The 19,549-nt window shown below is 38.1% G+C and overlaps 1 protein-coding gene across 5 annotated transcripts in view; it reads right to left on the bottom strand.

Annotated features, from left to right (window-relative positions):
• Positions 1-19,549, bottom strand: part of ATXN7 (ataxin 7) — an 89,650-nt gene that overhangs the window by 40,328 nt on the left and 29,773 nt on the right. Inside the window, exon 1 of one of the 5 annotated variants that reach the window (XM_056338603.1) lies at positions 6,903-7,194. The exons of 3 other annotated variants lie outside the window; for them this stretch is intronic. The gene's annotated coding sequence lies outside the window, so the exon portion shown is untranslated. Of the gene's footprint in view, positions 1-72; positions 137-6,902; positions 7,195-19,549 lie in introns of those variants that run through there. One more of the 5 variants, XM_056338604.1, reaches the window with a different exon arrangement.

Below are 19,549 nucleotides of genomic sequence, written 5' to 3' on the forward strand. Positions count from 1 at the left end.
AAATGAAATAAAAAATGAACTTTATTTTCTATTTAATTTTTTTTAAACCATTTTAAACACACACTCATTTACCAGGCAGTATTACATGCCTAATGGTTTTATTTGTTTAACAGTGCATTATAGTCCAGCCATCTGCTGCCAGAGATCTGTGTAACAGCTATATAAGAGAGAGGAACAGAGATAACAGTATGTCAGAGCATGTGTGGATTTCAGAGATAACACACATACTTGCAGACGTTTACTAATAAAATTGGTTTCTACAATTTTGTTTTTAAGAATACAGTTTCTTAAGAATATACTTTTGTAATTAAAACTGCATTCAGAGTCTACTAGAGCATTGAATACAACATTTACTACACAACTTACAGGTATATTACATTTACATAACTAAAAATGTTACTCATTAAAAGACCAAAAAAAAAAAAGGAAACTGACAACATAGTATAAATTTATTATTGCCAAGCATGCGGCTAATGGTTTAAAGGTTTAAAACCGACTTAGGAAAATTTACTTTAAAAAAAATACTCAAGTGATAGATTTATCTTAACAGCAACCTAGAAATTAAGTTAAACTTATTTACTACTGTGCTAGAACTGACCCCAGAGTTTCGTTTTAAAGCTACTATATTTGCCTATGTGTGTTTTTAACAACATCCATATTTTTGCCCATTGATGGAACACCACTTATGAAATAAATCAGGTGGACTGCATTTTAAGAGTGGATGTGCTATACCACGAGGTAACCAGTGGCAGAATGACGCTGTCAGCCCTGTAGAGCCCTACGGACTCCACTTTGTTCCTGGCAGACAAAAGAACGTATCCACACCAAATGGCTTCCAGAATTAAGGGCTCCCTTTGTAGTACTTTCACTGTAAGAATTTAATTACTTTTCTTTAAAAAATAAGGTCTATTCCAGATTTCCAAAACACCTTACCAGTGAAACCTTAAAGTTAAGCAATAACAGCTTATTAATAACCTGCAATAACAGCTGCAACTGGATTTTGCAGTTGGACGCAAATACAGTAATGATGGACATCTGACGTGGCTGTGATAGATCAGAGCTACGCTCGTTGAAGTCACAGGCACCTTTTTGCAACCAAGGTCACATTAAATAAATAATTAATTAATCTGATTTGCTCTTCATTAAGTAGACACTTGCTTATTTATGGTATTTATAAATAAAAAAGGTATTAAGACCTCAGGCATACCTAACACTGCAAACTAGGCAAAATTAGTAAATATATGCGGGGGAGGGAATCAGATAGGAATAATAAACTTCTATTTTCCAATATCTACTTTCTCTGATGTAATATTAAGCTAGGTAAGGAAAACCAAAAAGCATAAACTTAAACGTCACTACTAGTATTTCATTCAGGAGCTCTTCGGGCATGCCTGCGTAAAAAAAGCTTCCACACGGCAAGCAAATACTCCAGGGTGACTTGCATTGGACTGCTAATACACCATGATGAATGGGACAATAACAATGCGCACTATCTGCTATTTACATTGTTAATAGTGCATGGACAGGCTACTACTGTAGAATGTCTAACGAACTATAAATCCACACCTTGTAACCTGCTCTCATAACTGTACCTTTCAGACAACACTGGATTCGCAGACTTTACACCAGCTTGCACAGAACAGAGGGGAGAAATCGCTGACATGAGAAAAGGATTGCCTGCTTCTGTGTCTCTTGCAAGATAAAGCACTCCTTGACACTAGTCTGAGACATCATGCTCACTCTATTTAAGTACCTTTTTATGAATATTTGCTGGCAATACAGTGCTGCAATTTTAAACAAGCAAAACAAACTGGCAGAAACTGATGTAAACAAAAATGTTTTCTTATTTCAGTGTAGGCATCACAAGTAACCCGAGCAATTTACGAGTGTCCTTTGCACTGTGAAGCACATCTTCAGCGTTTCAAAATCAAAGCTCCAAGTGACAGAAAGTAATGGCAAAATACTAGGAAATACACAAACTCATAAAGAACCACTCTAAGAGTAAAACCACTTGACACAGAAAAAAGGATTTGCTGCACACCCAAAATCACAACCCTGATTTCAAAGGACGTCACACACAAAACTCTAGCCAGATCACACAAATCAATGTAAATGATCTTCTACCCCACAGTACTTACAATAGAGCAGCATCTAAATGTAACCAGCAAGAGTGAAGGTTAGAGCCCTAAATGCAATTCCTTCTGTTTTCTCATATGAGGTAAAATAAACTATAGCTTTTTTATTATCAAACCATTTATTTAAAATAGATACAATCAAATCCTTTTGTTAGAGAAACCCATAGGGCCCCAAATGACGCTGGAACCTGAGTATGCTGAGCACTGCAGAAACACGAGATGGGCCACAGGCAAGATCCCAGTGTGCAAAAAGTAGTATCAGTACTTCAGAGACTTGAACATTAGTTTTAACAACAGGTTTGAAATTGTAAGGAGGCTGATCCAACCAACGTCAGTTAAGACAACTGCAAGAGACCTGAATGCACACTTCCCAACCCAGGAGCCTCAGTGTTAGGCAGGTAAGGCCCCACGCGTTTAAGGTGTTTCACTGTCATTTTAGTTGAGCAGAGCAAAAGCAGGTTTCAGGGAGATCTTATTTCTGTTCCTGTGCTCCAGTGGGGCAAACACTTATGTGGCACTCTTATGGGAATGACAAATCAGAGCACGCAAGTGGTTAGAAAATAATATACAGAATAGTTTAACAAAACTTATGTAAGAAGTACGTACTAAGAGTAGAAGACGGACGCCTAATTTCTCTGTCTCCCCCTCAACCGCTTATGAAACTTCACAAGTCTGGCAGTTGATATTCTAAAGTCTAATCCTTTATACCTATTTCATTTAATGACATGTAAATTCTGTATTTAAAAGTCTAATGAAGTTTATAGTATTTCACCAGTGTCATTTCAAATGCACTAAGTTTAAAGATTACTTTCTGAAATACTTCACTGTAGATGTACAGCCGTGCCTCACAAGGAAAAGCCTAGCAACCATGATTCATATGTTCCTCTTTCAAAGCTGGACTCGTTTAACTCTCTCCATCTGGGAATGTTTTTCAAGGTCAAACTAAAAAATTAAACCAAGACCTCAAACTTCCCAATTATTTTTCCATAAATGCAGTATTTATACAGTATCAACATACAAATACTGTTATAGGGGCTGCTAGTTACATTAATTCTATTAATGCCATCAAGAACTTCATTTACCTCCATAATATGAAACCTCTGAACATAGTGACCTCCAGAATTCACTTCTCCTTTCAAATGTAACTTCGTTACAGTGGTTTTAAAAGGTAGCTTTAAACCATACGTTGCTGTACTCTTTAGCAAGACTAGAACAAACCCCTGCCATAGGCAATTCTGAGGCTTCACTGCATTATTTGTTGAGCATATAATAAGGGAAATGCTGCTTCTTTGGAAAAGACCAATATAGCATCTTTTCTAATAACAAAAGGAAAAACCATAATGGACAGTCTGGTAAGCCAAACATCAAGTAACATGAGGCTTAGCATGTCTACACTAAAAAACTTTAACTAAGCTGCCATCTCCTCTTCTCCAGAGGGATGCAAAAGCCACATAAACGATTAGTATTTCCAGCATTCTCTTTCAGGACAGCTACACTACAGAAATTCATGCTCGTGGTCGTTAAAAAGTAACAGTGTCTGTGTACTCTCAGTGCTATTACTTAATGTCACAGGCAACAGAACAAATAAAACAGGCTAAAAACCCTGCAGTTAGAGAACAGGTCGGCAGTTTGCATTTATCAAGCCACTAGATTCAGTGACTACCACAGCTCTAACGCATGTTTTTATTGGATTTTTTTTTTTTTAATTCCCAAAAATTAACAGATTTTCTAAAAATCTTGTTGTCCCTTTCAGACTGGGACCATTGCACCATCCATCTACCCTAGCATCTAGTAAGACAACATCCCTCCTAGAAATCAAATTAAATAACACCAAAAAAAGCGAGGTCAACATCTTCTCCAGGACAGCGAACTGTTGAGGAAGAGGGTAAAAGGAGCCCTAATTTGGGCTGTTTGCAGAGACCAGAACAAAAGTTTCCTATTTTGCAGAAGTCTGCTCACTACTACAGACAAGAAGAGGAGAGTGAAAACTGAAACAGAGGAAGAGAAAGCAAAACTAGCAAGGCCAGAAGTGAGAAGGCAAAGAACAAACTACTAAAGCTAGGGCAAAGGAACAAAAGTTTGATCAAAAAAGTGACAAGAATACATAAAAGTAGTGCAGAAATATTTTTTAAGCCAGAACACTGCTAACACTCACTTCTTCCCTATCCATGCCCAGCATCAGCTTATTGAGATTATTTTTAAAATTTTGAGTCTGATTCATCAGAAATATCTATGCACTTCTTGCCATTTAGTGTGATTTGACAATGTACACTTCATGCTGATGCCCAGTGTGAACAGTAAAATATTTTGACTACAATGATCCTCACGACATCGCGTAACACCAAACCAACCTGATTATACTTCCAGAATACTTTTAATCACTATAGTTAATATTAGATGTATAAAAACATGATACCCTAGACTACTAACTTCATACTCACAACAGATAACTTCCTATTATCTTCACAACTCCCCAAACATGGAATTTGTTTTTCTTTCTACTGGGGCCTGATCCAAATCCATCCTAAGTAAAAGTACCAAGTTTTTATCAATTCACTAGGCTTTCCACTAAGACATCAGGGAACTGTTTTGAAGGTACTATATAAGGAACTTGTAAATATATCCCATTATTTTGAAATGTTGCCTAACCTGGATTGTTTGAACTATTTATTTCATGGACCAAGTTCAAATAAGGTCCACAACAGCTATGTTGGACAGATTTGCTCCATGCTAACTGTGTTTTCTCATTAGAAGATAATTAGTCTTGATCACACTAAGGTAAAAAAAAAAACAAAACCGCGAGTACACCTTGCTTCAACTTAACCAGTAGATCTTCTCTAAAGGAATGCTTTTATCAGAACTTTTCTTTAAGATAACATAACTAGCATCTGAACAAGTTTCGAAAAGGGAAGGAAACAACACAGCTGCAGTAACTTTAGTTCACATTTTGAAGGAAAAGGAGTTTTGAGCCACCTCCTGTAATTTGCTTATAACACTTGTCTCAGGTACTGTCAGATCCTGTTAAGGTAATAAAAATATTTTTATTGTTATGCCCTTTTTGGTTGTGGAGAACACAAATGTCATTTTAATATCTGAAAGCAGACAAAGCCTCCCAAATTACTATATTTAAGAGCTTGTGATCTGGGGAAAGAGGCATGAGGAAGGAGAAGGAAGGTGACTAACCAGCACTGAGGACCACATGAAACAGCCCGCACCAAACCCAGGCAGATTTCAGTCAGAAAGCTGAGCTTGGTTACAACCAGACCAACAGCTTATAGTCAGCCCCAAAAGCTAAAATTCTGCCAACAAATCTGCACACCAGGCAAGTGCTGCTGGATCTACTGCTGACGTTAGCTGTCAATAACAAGTAATCTTCAGGTGCAAGGAGGATCTCAGATATAAGCCTGAGGCAGCAAGCTTTCAGCACAAACAGCACCACAAAGTATCTGAACTTAGTTATCTTAAGTAAAGTTCCCATCAATTCCAAGTCATATAGTCCCTTACTTAAATCGCCTTTTCCTAAAAATATTCATACCAATTAAAGTTAGCATCTCAAAACTTGCCTTTTATATAAAAATACTTCACTTTCTGCAACTAAAATACTATTTTCTACACAATATTTTTCCAAAGTATTTTCTAGAAACACTCAAGTGCTTATCATTCACGAACACACATGTTGTTTTGTATACTTATCAATGCTTATATGAAATTAAACTACTGGCAAATTTTCTACTATGCAAGATGATAAAAAATAATACTGCTAAACGGATACTGTGAACAAAATAACTAGAACCATATAATATTCAGAGTGCTTTGTTTACACAACTTTTAATCCAAAATAGGAGATTCTAACATACATAAACTTGAAGGTTTTCTACAAAATTTCAAGTAATGAGCACTTGCGTATTTATTAATAGAACACAAGTATTTTATGAACCATATGGGCAAGCATAAAAATTAGTGCCTGCAAAAAACATATGCATAATCAAAGAAACCAAACATAAACTGATCAAATTTACATACAGAAACAGGGATTTTTTAAATCCCATAAGGAGTTATGTCCCATACTGTTTGTGCTCATGTTGCCTCACATACGAAAAAAACCTTTTAATACAAAATAAAGCAAAACAAATGGACATTCCCATACCCAAGCTGTGTCATTTAGGTTCAGAGGGAAGAATTGCTGAAGTATTTTCTGCAAGGTTACCTATTTTTTTAAATTCCTTGCCAAGTCCACTCTGTACATTAAGTACCTTACAAGTTTTGCACATACAGCTTTGAGAGCCCAGCTATTTGAGTAGGCATTTGAAAGGTACAGCTCTCCTTGGGTTCTGAGCACAAGTGCATGAACTTTGTTTCACCGTGCAGTTGCTGATTGATCAGATGAAGGAAGGACCAGCTGAAGACTTTATTTAATGTTTTTACTGCATTTTCCACTTTGGCAAATATAGCCATTACACAGCATTTTAATTAAGTCCTAAGAATACCCAAACCTCAAAGTTTTGGCTTAGAGACATGACTTTCACTTCAAGACCAAAAAGCCCCACAGTCTAGTTTAACTAGGCACAGGAGCTGCATTACGAGATTTGATCACTGTCATAAATCTTTACTAGAGCTAGAAGGCTTTATCTCTAAAAGCAGAGTCCTCTCTGTCCAGTTTCCTTGCGAAACTCAAGACAGCTACAGTTCTGCAGTGTTTACTTTGCTTTCCCAAATTTAAGACAAAATCTTGCCCAGCAAAACCTGAAAGAGTAAAGGAAGACCTACCTCTCCTGGCTTGTGTTTCCCATGGGTTCAGCCATTCTGCATCTCCAAAACCCCATGCCCTGCACTGTGCCCTCCAGCTTCGCCTCCAGCAGCAAAAAGGTCGGCCACATGCTGCAGGCAGTAACAGTCCTCCACGGCAAATCCAAACACCAGTCTTTTTGCAAGGCTACGAGCACACAATCACTGGAATTCTCCCACTGCCTTTCCTTCCTCTCTCCACGAGGATGCAGAACGCAACACTGACAGTCACTACGTCTCCTCCCTAAAATTTAACAGTCTTGGGAAATTTCTATATCATGCCCACCCATAAAAACTGAGCAGCAGATACTAAAGAGAAGTGTGTCGTGCACACGTGCACCTGCTGCCTAGCATGCAGCTGGGAGTTCTAATTTTAGGCTCCCAAGATTTGAATGTTCCTGTAATTTTATACAAAACACATATTAAAGCAGACATCTAAGCAGACATTTTTGTATACCAATTCATTTACACACAACCTTTTGGAAAATTAACACAAAACATATGTCAAATTGTTCATTCAAAACAATTAAACAGCTTTTCTAAGTTTACTACACAGAACAATGCAAAATTTCACTGAGCAAGTTTACAGAAGATTGTCTGTAGAAAGATTAATAAATTTCTCAGTGAAACACAAGCATTTCTCAGTGAAACATAAAGCTTTTCAGCAGCTGAAGTCCCTCCCCACACCTTGTATTGCTATACCACGTTTTTATCAGCAATTTGAAGTCAGTCATCTGCAAAAACTATTTCCATTTACTCATTAATGAGTTTTCAGAGGTGAAGATATTTTAAATTTCTCCAGGCAATTTGTATAATATTTTAAAAATGCTAAACATACAATTTTGAGTGAAGATTTCTTACATGACAAGTCATGCATTATTTTTAGGTGATGTGATCTCACTGTGCCACTGCTGTATTTTAGGGAACCCAACAAATTATTATTATTATTTATGGGTTTGTGTCAAAAAAAAAATACCCTATTTGTTACATAACCAATCCTAAAATAGCTTAAGGAACCCTCAAAGTTGAGTTTAACTTTGCAATTCTGACACAAAAGTTAAATAGAATTCAGGAAATAGAGTTTACACAGTAAAATTAAAAGATAGGCTTATTTAATATGAAAATGTACACACAAACACTTCAGTTATCATGCAGAAAACAGGATCTAAGCAAGGAAAAATGTTCTGGATAAGCAACTCGCCACAAATAATCTCAATTAAAATTAAATACATCTTCCATAGATTAGTCTAAATTCTATTTTAAGTCATATACCCTAAAGCATGCTACCATTATTAATTGTTTTAACATCAGTAGGTTTGGTATTTTTCTCCTCTTTCACACAGCACACTGTGTACTTTGCAGCAGCTGTACTTTTGTAGTAGGAAAAAGGAAGTTTGTTTTATTTAAACCTAAACTCACAGTTTACATAAAACTGCTCATTGCAGCAGAAGTATTTTGATACATCGTGACTGGAAATGGTGAACATATTCCAAGCTCCTCACCCTCTTCCATCGCCTATCTAGACATGCTTTTGAGGAAAAAAATTTGGTGTGCATGTTTTTTGCCATCTTTCCCTACGTAACTGGCCGTATCACAGCAACACAACTGGGTACTGGTATCTCGCCACCCAGTAACTGAGGAACTAAGAGTGGTAACAACCATTCACTTAGATCTACACATTTTCTTACTGAGAAGTGGAAGAATCCAGTGTACCCATAACTATGTCTTTTGTGATAGGAAAAAGCAACAAAATTTAGTAATAATAAACCACATTATTTTCCCTGCTACACAGGACACACATAGTGCTCGTCTTTTAGCCTCTTCCACCCTCTTCCCTGCTGACCACCACACCAACTCCTGGGTGACAGCAGCATGGCATTATTCTCTAACTGTGCAAAGAGGATGCACCTTTGCTCAGGAATGCACTGCATACATTTTACATCATGAACCTGATACCTGAGGAGGCAAATCAGCATATGCAAAAAAAAAAAACAAAACCAAAACCAAACAACAACATAAATCTTAAGGAAAATAATACAGATGACCTGTCAACTGAATTCTATTTCAGTATTTTCTTTTATTAGGCAACCCAACTACCTAAAACCACCCCACCCCTGCCACTCCCATTCTCCATGCATTGGAACATCCACTTCAAAAATAAAGACTGTTTCAGTCATGTCCAATATAGCTAAAGGGAAACTGATGCCTGTCGATTTTCACATACCAACTTACATTTCCGCACCCCCTCAATTTGGCAGGCACTATTAGTTTCTGCATTAAAATTCACTTCCTTTACTTTACAGATTTACTAGCAGTTGATTTGATATTATAAATAAAAAATTTAAAAAAACCCAACAAGTTGCACAGCAACAGGCATATAAATGTACTATAGTGGGAAAAAAACCCAACAGTACTGTGATATGTAATAAGATTAAAAGATAAAGTGGAAAACAAACAATGTTTTTGTTGTTATAGTGCAGTAAAAAAGCTAACCCACTTCTTATGTATTTGAACACACATGTAGTGACACAAAGTATTTTAAACGGGGCTATTGCATACCTTTTGATAAATGGATATGACTATTTCAATTATCTAGCTGAGGAATCAGTAAACCCTAAGTCTTCCCTTCTCACAATTTGTATATTCCAGTACATACAGCGCTAAAGGCAGAGCTTTCCTTCCGAAAGGAGATCTATCTGTTCAGAAATGTTAGGCTTTAACCAGTGCTAGTTGTCCTCCAACAGTTATATTAACTAAACGGGTAAGTGCTGAAGAAAATCAGGCTACTTGTTTACAGTGTAAAGGTCAGTAATTCCACTGACGGATCTTTGTGATACAACACAAACCCAGTTCAGCCTAAAATAATCTTTATGGAAGTGAAACATTTTTCTATTGTTATGGAATTTCAAATTCTTCTTTGAAGAAATTTAGGTTTTGCTTTTCTATATCATCACCATTTTAGAATAAGCCCATCCATCACTATCCTTATTTCAAGACGTATTACTTCACTGTTAAGAGTGATTTGCCTTATTTTAGAAGCCTTGCCTTCATAAAATTTTCCAGAATTCCATGTCCAAACATTACACATAAAATATATACCTGTTACAGAAGAATAATAACAAAAAAAAAAAAAGACAGACTCTGAAAACACTCAGTGAACAAATCTGTACTGGGTATTATTCTTCTGTATCTGGCACTAGATCTCTGCTACTGAAATAATCCATTTCACTCTTAAATAGAAACAGGTTGGGAAGGACTGCAACTTTTACTATTTTTAAGTTTAGCTATATTCAAAAATGAAGATCACTTAGATCATACTATACATGCAGAAGATTTGAAAGGGCTTACATGCTTGAAAGTTATTTCTCTGCTTTTTCATGGTCTAGGCTTCTATAACACAACCAGAACACCAGCCCACTTGTGATGTACACAGAAGGTAATGCCTTCAGCAAAACAAATCAAAAGGAGAGAATTTTCTCAAACTACTTAATGTACTGACTTGGTCGGCTTGGTCCTACTCACATTTTTTACATACTCCTCTTCTCTCGTCCCTCTGCAGTTAACAGCACTCTTGTTACACTTAGGAAAAAGGTATATGGGTATGTATGAATGGACCTAAACACACAGGGGGTGATAAAGAATTCTCCCTTTTGTAGGCCAGCTAGGAAGCAAAATGCTCTACTCTTAGAAAAAATACCAAATTGGGCATAAGTTTTAATTTTTAGACACCTCATGTCAAAAAAGGACATAACAATAAACCTGATTATCCAAGCAGCAAGACAAAGTCATCCTTATGCAGATACAAGAAGATTGGACATATTCAGTGTATGACTGTGCAATGAGACACAGGCAAGTGGTGTCCTGCATCCCCACGGACCTCATGCAGCGGTCCCAATGCATCAAGTTACAAGACCAGGCCTGTTTGCAAAGGTCTGTAGAGATGTTATAGAAGATATATGGAGTCAGTATTAAGCAAGAGGCACAGCAAAGAATATACGGAGCTGTTATTTAAAAAAAAAAAAAAAAAAAAAAGCATGGAAAAGAACATTTTGGAGCACTAGTTAACTGCCCCACATGGCTCAGGATGTCAATGGTACTTAAGATTAAATAGATAACAGAAAACTGGAAGGTGAACAGGATCCTTTGATTTTATAACAAATTTGTGGAGTTTACCACCCTTCAGTACACTGACAACAAATAACGCAACCACCTTCCTAAAGCAAGCAAAAGATAACTGCTACAAACATATCTAGGATAACAAAACCGTGGTTTACAACGGAAGCGGGTCCTTTGCCAGGCACAGCAGTTGCACATGCGTGAATTTCGGGTCCTAGGCTGAGATCTTCAGCTCCAACCCGCTCGGAGACTAGGGCAGCCTCTACTGGTGCCTATCCAGGGTAGGCAGGACGCCAAAGCCACTGCTGCCAAACTTGTTGAGCCAGTCTTGCCAGTGCTGGCCCACAATGCACCGCTTTGTGCTTGGAAATTGCTCAAAAGCTTTTGCTTCCAGCAAGAGTGCAGAGCACTTGGGGAAAGATGCCAAAGGAGTCCAAGAAAGGGTATCGCAGAGCCACCATAACAGCACGGACACCCTGAATGCTCCCATCAGATGGTGACATCACCCTCAATCACTGCAATGACGAACACCAAAACGCTTCCTGCGAAGCCTTGATCTCACAACACTACTCATAAGAGTGCAGGAAAACTCTTAGCATGATTAAATTATAAATAAAACTGCTGATGCTGCACGTTGTCATCACGTCTTCCCATTTCACAACAAAGAGCACCATCTACCCAGACTATGATTTTGGTCCTTTCCCAGGACCAGGGGCCTTTCCTTCACATTGCTGTGGTTATCCATGACACCTCTCAAACCTGTCGGCAGGAGGACAGAGAACTGCAGTGTTGCACAGAGAACCCCTTCTGCATCCCAAGCAGTTTAAACAAACCTCAGATGAGACACTGACAGCACACTGAAGATTTTTCTTGTGTGCTCTATCCACTATGCAAATTAAAAATAGCACTCTTATCTCTGACGCTATCAAGCCAACACTTCAGATCATTAAATTCAGGCCACAAAAACAAGAGGAGAGACTTGCAAGTTTTATTCCAGCAAATGACACAGTGCTCTATGCCCCTACATTTCAGGGCACATGCTGACAGTCAGGCAGAACTAAAAAGAAATTTCCCAAGCAAGGGCTGATGCATTCTGGACTTCTCCAAGTACCTCATGGTAACAGCAGTGTTGAAAGAGCCAGGCAAAGCAAACCAAGTCAGCTGGCTATTAAAGCAGGTTCTACAGAAGGAACAACAGATAAGGAGAGGGCTCTGCCCAGCCTAGATACAAAACACAATCAAACCGTACCAGGTATAGTTCAGGTATCAGTACTTCCCCCAGAGTCCCATAATGCAACCAGTACTACAAGCCCTCCTTCAATCACTTAGCCACCAAAAAAAAAACCCAAAAAAACAGAAGGAGGGTATTTAGGACAAAACTTTGCAATCTATTATATCAGCACATATTACAGTAGCTTTGGTAGACAACACAGATACATTGAATTTGGCTCAGGTCTTCTCTGTAAATTACGAACTACAACATGGAACAGAAGTACCTTAACAAACATGATTTCTAGACACTTGCTTTGAGTAACACACCTCACACAGAAATTAAAAACCAAATTGCTTTCTGAAATTGATCTTTAAGTACTTTATTGAAGTAAATGCTGCCTATAAGGAAATTCATTTAAGCTTTTCTTCTCATATACTTCCATTTAGTACCAGCAAGAGCAGGATGACTGCCATCTCTCTCAGCAGAGTGGAACAGATCTATTCAAACACAGATTCTGCATTTTTAAAAACAAATTATCTGAAGAAAACATGCTAAACCCCAAGATTATATTCCTTACAAACCAAAGCCCAGCAAAGCCTCCTACTTGTCAGAGCCAAGTTAAATTCCTTTAATACATTTCTAGAGTCATTCTAATCGAACAGGAATGAAACAATTTTAACATTTCCTGGGAAAAGTGGGAAAATTTGTTATTTTGAAAGCTACTTTCCAAGTCATTTTACACAACTGTCTCAATAATCCAACACCCACTGTCTAACTATTGGGAGTGCTTTTTGTTCCTTTCACATACCTATCAAAACTACAGCCAGTTAACCCAAACCTTTGCAGAGTTTCAAGCCTCCGGATATTCCACACTACTACAGATTCGTTCTGAAGGGCTAAGAAGAATGTATAGTATGGCTCACATTCACATATACTGTATAGATGATGCCTCTTTCTCCTTTTGGCATAATTTGCAACAGCCCTCCAATAAGAGAAATAAATGATGCCATAACTCTTCCTCAGCAGAGTAACCCAGACTCTCAAATGGTATTTTCTCCAGTTCACAAGGTTACTGGGAAACACCTTGCAAGTTTCAGTCAAAGAAACTTTTGCTTTCTATTACTTGGCTTTCTGACATAGCTGATTACTGAAAATAATTAAAAAAAAAATACTAACCAGTATCTTACATAATATAAGTAAGTTCTTACTTGCTGTTTCATTTTCACAATACACTGCTTCTAACCGATCCTGATTTACACTGCAGTTATTCACTGATACAGCTTTTCTAACACTCTTAAAGTGTTATTATATAAATAACCAAGATACAAGATCTACTATGCTACACAACCATGATAGGTAGCCACGTAAAAAATCAGATTCACTCTGAAAAGATACATGATCAAGCACGGTCCAGTGGATTCTAGGATTACTAGACTATATATGTGCTGCAAAATTCAGAATCTGCTTTAAGCAACCATCACCTTGTTTTGGAAACAACTTTAAAGTTAGAATGCAACTGTTGTTTCACAAATGTTTCACTCAGCAGAGATGGAGGAGCTGCTTAATCTAGCATTACTGGAAGGAAAAAAAAAAAAAAAAAAAAAGATTGTAAAACCGCACCCCAAGTGTAAACTGATAGAGATTTTCTTCTGTATTTTAGCCTGAAACAATAGCCAGAGGGTGTAATTTAGGCTACATACACCCTGACAAAGCAACGGCTACAATATCTAGGGACTGACAATTAAAATGTTTGCATAGCGAAGTATCTCTCTGCCTGCTGTCTGATCACAAGGTTGCAGTGAACACTGCTATCTCACCCATGCAAACTCTCCCACCTGCCGAGCCCCATAACCTGGTCCTGCATCCTCCTCTAGTCACAAGTAAAACCCTTGTTGACTTCAGTGGCTCGTGACAGGACCTCACAACCTCAGACACCACTTAATAAATAGCAGAACTCCATTTTCCCCACTGACATCTACTACGTCATCTATGCAGTCAATGAAAAAACCTGTAGACAGAAAACAGAATTTATGAAGGGCAAAATACAACAGAATTTGACATTAAAGGAAAACAAACATCCAATTTACTGTGTATTCAGCATATTATCCACTTTTCAATTTTAACTCATTAAAGCTTCTACACTTCATTTTAATGCAAGCTGCTATAGGTCTTTAAGGCAACTAGATCAGCATGAAATTGTCCAACAAACTTTCTTGTAAATAAAATTACAACAGCTCTAGATTTCAGACCAAAAGTGTACATCATGGCCTTACAGCATCAAAGCTGCTCCCCACTGCATTTTAACCTTCAGCTACTTTGTATACATTTCTTCAGTGCCAGTTGAGAAGACTGCATTTTCTATTACACTGCGAACAGGCGATGAAAGATGCAAGTCCTGCCCAGTCACAGAAAAGCAGACTAAGAACACCGTGTACATTTTCTAGCTGTTACAATCCCACCAGAAGAGAAGGGAGGCATAACCAGTTATCCCTTTCACCATTTATTGTCAATGAAGTTTGTTTATTGGCTACACTGAAGCTATCAAAAGTCAAAATCAGGGTGAGGGCAAGCTTGTAAATAAACAACCTTTCTCATGGGAAAACAGGTTACCACAAAACATTTTGTTCCACAGGGGCTGACAAGTAGTGTTTGTGTCTGACACACAAATAACTGAGCATTTGAGTATTTCTAATCTACTTGAGCCAATAAACTAGAATATTTACCATTACAGTGACCATTTCCAAAGCTAGCGATCATGACTCCAAGTGATGTGGGACCAGCTGTGTGTGCAGTTTACTTTGATGAATTCATACCCCGTAGTATCCGGAGCTACGATGAGTATCTGACTTACCATGAGACTCAGTCTGACAGCCATTGCACCACCAGCCCTGGCTCACAGCTGCACACAGCCTGCATAAGCAGGAAGAACTTTTGACTGTGCAAAGCCTTCTAGCAACAGGAACACCAACTACAATAAATCTGTTGCCTTCCATGACAAGTGCTTTTACAGTCATGCTGCTCTGCCCCATTAAAATCTGAATTCCCTTTGCCAGATTTTAAACTTGCTGCTAAAAAGTTAAAGTGCAAGTACAAAGCTGTATGCATCTCTGTACTGTCACCTACACTGTAAGAATGTCTAATGTTGAGTATCATATATATGGGCAAATTCCACAGCAGTAGTGATTTTATTCATTAAAAGGGGAGAGAAACAATTTGTAAGCATCTAACAGGCTATTCAGAATACTTGATTACAAATAATTTATAATTATTTTTGAATGATGAAATCTTTTTTGTCCTGTAAGTGGTAAGAGATCACATATATCCCCAGCCAGCCTATGGCTGTAACTGCCGAAGGCCAGGCATAGTCAGAAAAGGTGTAAGAACTGTGTGTATTTTCTTTAATAGATCCACTGCAATGGAAGAAATAGCTTTTAAAATAGTTACCTTGGAGAGAGTAATCTGCATCCTCTTAACCCAATTTATTTAGAAGGACCCTTCACTAAGCCTTTTGTCTTTCCTGCTCTACTTAGATGATAGTGTTATCAAGTTGTGTGAAAGTCATTTCTACGTAATACTCATTTCATTGTTCTTCTCTTACTGAGCATTTGTTGTTAAATATAGAATGGAAACTATACAAAATCAATATTTAATCAAGTATTATCGAGACATCACCTTTTCTGCATAGGGATAACCTAGCTAATCATACATACCACTTAAGAAGCACTAGATAGCAGTGAATTCCTGACTGTTACATACATGTACAGACAACTATTTCAAAGGTTCTTATAAAAAACTGAAAACAAAATCCTCACGTTACAGAGAGACTGAGGCAGTTTTGTGGCTGCAGTTCCAGTGAAAGTCCCCAAGGCCTTGCAATATCATGCTAATACTATGATAATATCTAAAACATGCGAAGTATCTTTAAAGCATAAAAGATGACACAGTTCTAACTTGCAGTCTAACATCACAATATTCTATTTATAACATGTGACTCATCTCACCAGAAATAATTAAATATTGTAAACAGAACTTGGATTTAAGGGGAAAAAATAACAAGAAGAAGAGGGCCAGTCACTGCAGATAATCTCAAAAGTAGCTTGAAAAGCATGGAATTTGAAAGGATGCTATCTCATAAAATCTCTACAATTTTCTTAAACAGCTCAATGCACTTCTAAAGTCTCCTTGTAATTGTTTTATGATAACCAGTCCACAAATCCTTAAAATGCTTTGTGTAAATAGTCAATTAAAATGCAATGAAATGAAGAGGAGATTTATCTGATTATAGACTGTGAATAGCTATGCAGAATGTCAAAAAAGAAGCATGGCACTTTGTACTGCTACCTTAAAATATTTATTTCAGTCTATTAAAAATTCTCACAGTGTATTTGCAGGCAGTCAAGGACTATAGAGCCCTCTAAGCATCTTTGACATGATTTAACACAACAAAAATCAACTCAATTGAGCACCTCCCAAGGCTGAATAAAAACAAATTTAAATTTGAAATAAGATGCTGTCTCTTACTTGTATTTACAACTTATTATTGGAACAGAAGTTTCACCAATACTTTAATTATTTATTGAATCTGCTGCTGCGAAAATTCTAGACTGTGGGTCTACATGATAAAGATGCTTCTAGTGAGCCCTCCTGACCCAGTCCTGGGTTTCACTGTTCAACCCTACCAGGCACAGGCTCAAGAAGAACAAGGGTTCACTGCATAGCTCTCAGTACCCTCACAGCTCTGGTAACTTCCATTAATAACAATTAATATAATCAAATCTCAAAGCTTCTGCTGAAGGCCCTAGAGGTTCATGCAGTCTCTTTCCCACCCCTCCAGCCCTCCCCAGACACATTAACTGTCCAAGTTCAACTGTTACCAGGTGACAATGCTGAACAGAAATTGCTCCCACTTGCTCTTCTGATAGACTCCTACGGTCAAAGCCTTCTGGAGCATCTTTTGAAGGTGGCTACCAAAAACTGACCACCTGCATTCCCACATAAAATTCAACACTTCATTAAGACCAGTATAGTCTAAAAACTGTAAGACCGGTACCACGCTACATGACCACACAGCCAGCATCAATTCTGACCTGTGATACCTCCAAGCACCATCTAATGTATCAGTGACTACTGCCCAACTAACCTCAACCTACGATAAACCAAGTGCCTCCTCTGCATCTCCCTGCATGACCATCAAGAGGACTACCTCACCTGAAACAGCTCAGTTACATAAAGAAAGCAATCAAAAACTTCCTTGGGATTCCAAGAAGCACCAAGTACAAACTATCAGAACAAATCACTGGCAGACCATATGGATGCTGTTAAGGGTGGCAAAGACCTCTTTTTAGCCAAGATTCAACCATCTTGATCAATGGCAGTTGATCAAGTCAAGCTCAAGACCCAAACCGCAAATGGTCTGTCCTTCTCCTTCTATACTTTGTTGCCAGTTAGCCATAAACTATGGTGGCAGTACTAGGGAAGTATCGGTAAGAGGCAGTACCAAGCGATTCTCCTCTCAAAGGATGTAACGCACACAAAAACAAACAAAAAAGGATGTGACACACACAAAAACAAACAAACAAAACCAAACACTGCAAGAAGCAAAAGTTCACTCTGTTGAAGCCTGTCAAAGTTACCACGAATGAACTCTACCCTTAAAAACACAGTTCTATTTAAAGATCATCCTCACAACAGTGACGGGCTAAAAAATTTTTTAACAGCAAACCATATTCAACACAGGTTAGCAAGAATCTCCTGAAAAATGAACTTGTTTGCCAAAATGTTTCAAGCACTGATCACAAAGTTTGATACTAAGAATAACTTTCTTGAGATGAAAAAGTATCAGATACTACACACACATCAACCTCCTTTTGAGACTTGCTGTATCTCCAAGATGAGCTGAGTGCATCCAGCGTGATCGCATACAACTGGTGGCACACGCTCCCAGTATCACACGAACAAGTTTAAAAGATACACTTCAGCAAAATTTCATTTTAAAATATAAGAAAAATGCATGAAGAGGACTAGATTTTCTGCCTCGCTGTTCTAGAATGCATTTACAGATTATAATGAAACATGTTATACTTGCCTCATCACAGCAAAAGCTGTGTGGCAGGGGAGTCACACCTTTAGCTGGTTCACAAGCTGCAAGTAATTAAGTGACTATATGCGCTAAAAGATTCTGTCATGTGAACTACACATAAAAATAACTGAAGTACAATTGCACTTAACGTGCTCTTACATTGACAGCATTGCTCACCACAAGATTTCAGTGTATAAAGTCAATTTTAAAGGGTACTTTAAAGTAAAATTTTCCCATGATGACGGATGTCCTTTTCTCATTTCCATCTGCTGGCGATTTTCTGTACGAAAAGCCAGCCCAGTCCATTGGGCCCATACCTAATTTCTGCAGCTCTACCTCCTACATCAAAGCTCAGCATGGACTGTTACTGCCTCAAAAAGCAACATGCAGGAAAGCATCCAGCAAGTTTCTCACTTTGCTGAAGGTCTGCAAGGATCCCAGCAGGAATGAGACTGTGTATTATGGATTAGCAGAATAGAAAGCACGTAAAAGCAGTGAAAAAGAAACAGGGATGTACGAGACACAAAAATCGGGAGTTTGGGAAGCCAAATTTCAATTTCCAGTTCTTACTTTGATGTGAGCTTGGTTATGTCAAGGAGAGTTAGATACAGAAAAAAGTGTTTGGACAATGAACTAATTTTAGTTTCCTGATCCCTACGTAGAACTAGCATCACTGACAGGTATTAAGGACCCATCAGGCTTGACAACCGCCAGCACGCCGAGAGAAGAGCTGCCTCATCAGCAAATAGGAAATGCCAGTGACAAAGGTGTGTCTGAAATCCTGCCTTTCTCCACAGCTTGCAAATGTTGTCCTGGAATTACACAGTTATTTCCTTTAAAAGAATAACTGGCAACATTCTTTTTCTTTAAAGCATAACAGAAGGAGAAGCTGGTAATGTTAAGCCCCTTTATTACACTGCGTTATGACGACAGGAACACTCACTCTTCATTCAGGAGACCCTGACTCTACTGCTTGCAAGGCTGAAATCCACTTCTTGCCACCAGGCAGGCTGACAATGAAACTATTCCTATTAGAAGGTGCAGAGAAACAGCATGTGGGAAAGGAAACAACTACAACCCATAACCCAGTGGGTACACAGGCCAGCGGGAGCCTGACCTGAAAGCTGACAATCGTTAAATAAAGAAAATAGTCCTTGGTTTTGAACCCAAGTCTAAGAAGTGGGCTGTAAAGTCATGTTCTCTCCTTCGCTCCCTCTCCGG

Source organism: Falco biarmicus, chromosome 4, assembly GCF_023638135.1.
Source record: "Falco biarmicus isolate bFalBia1 chromosome 4, bFalBia1.pri, whole genome shotgun sequence".
Lineage (NCBI taxonomy): Eukaryota > Metazoa > Chordata > Aves > Falconiformes > Falconidae > Falco > Falco biarmicus.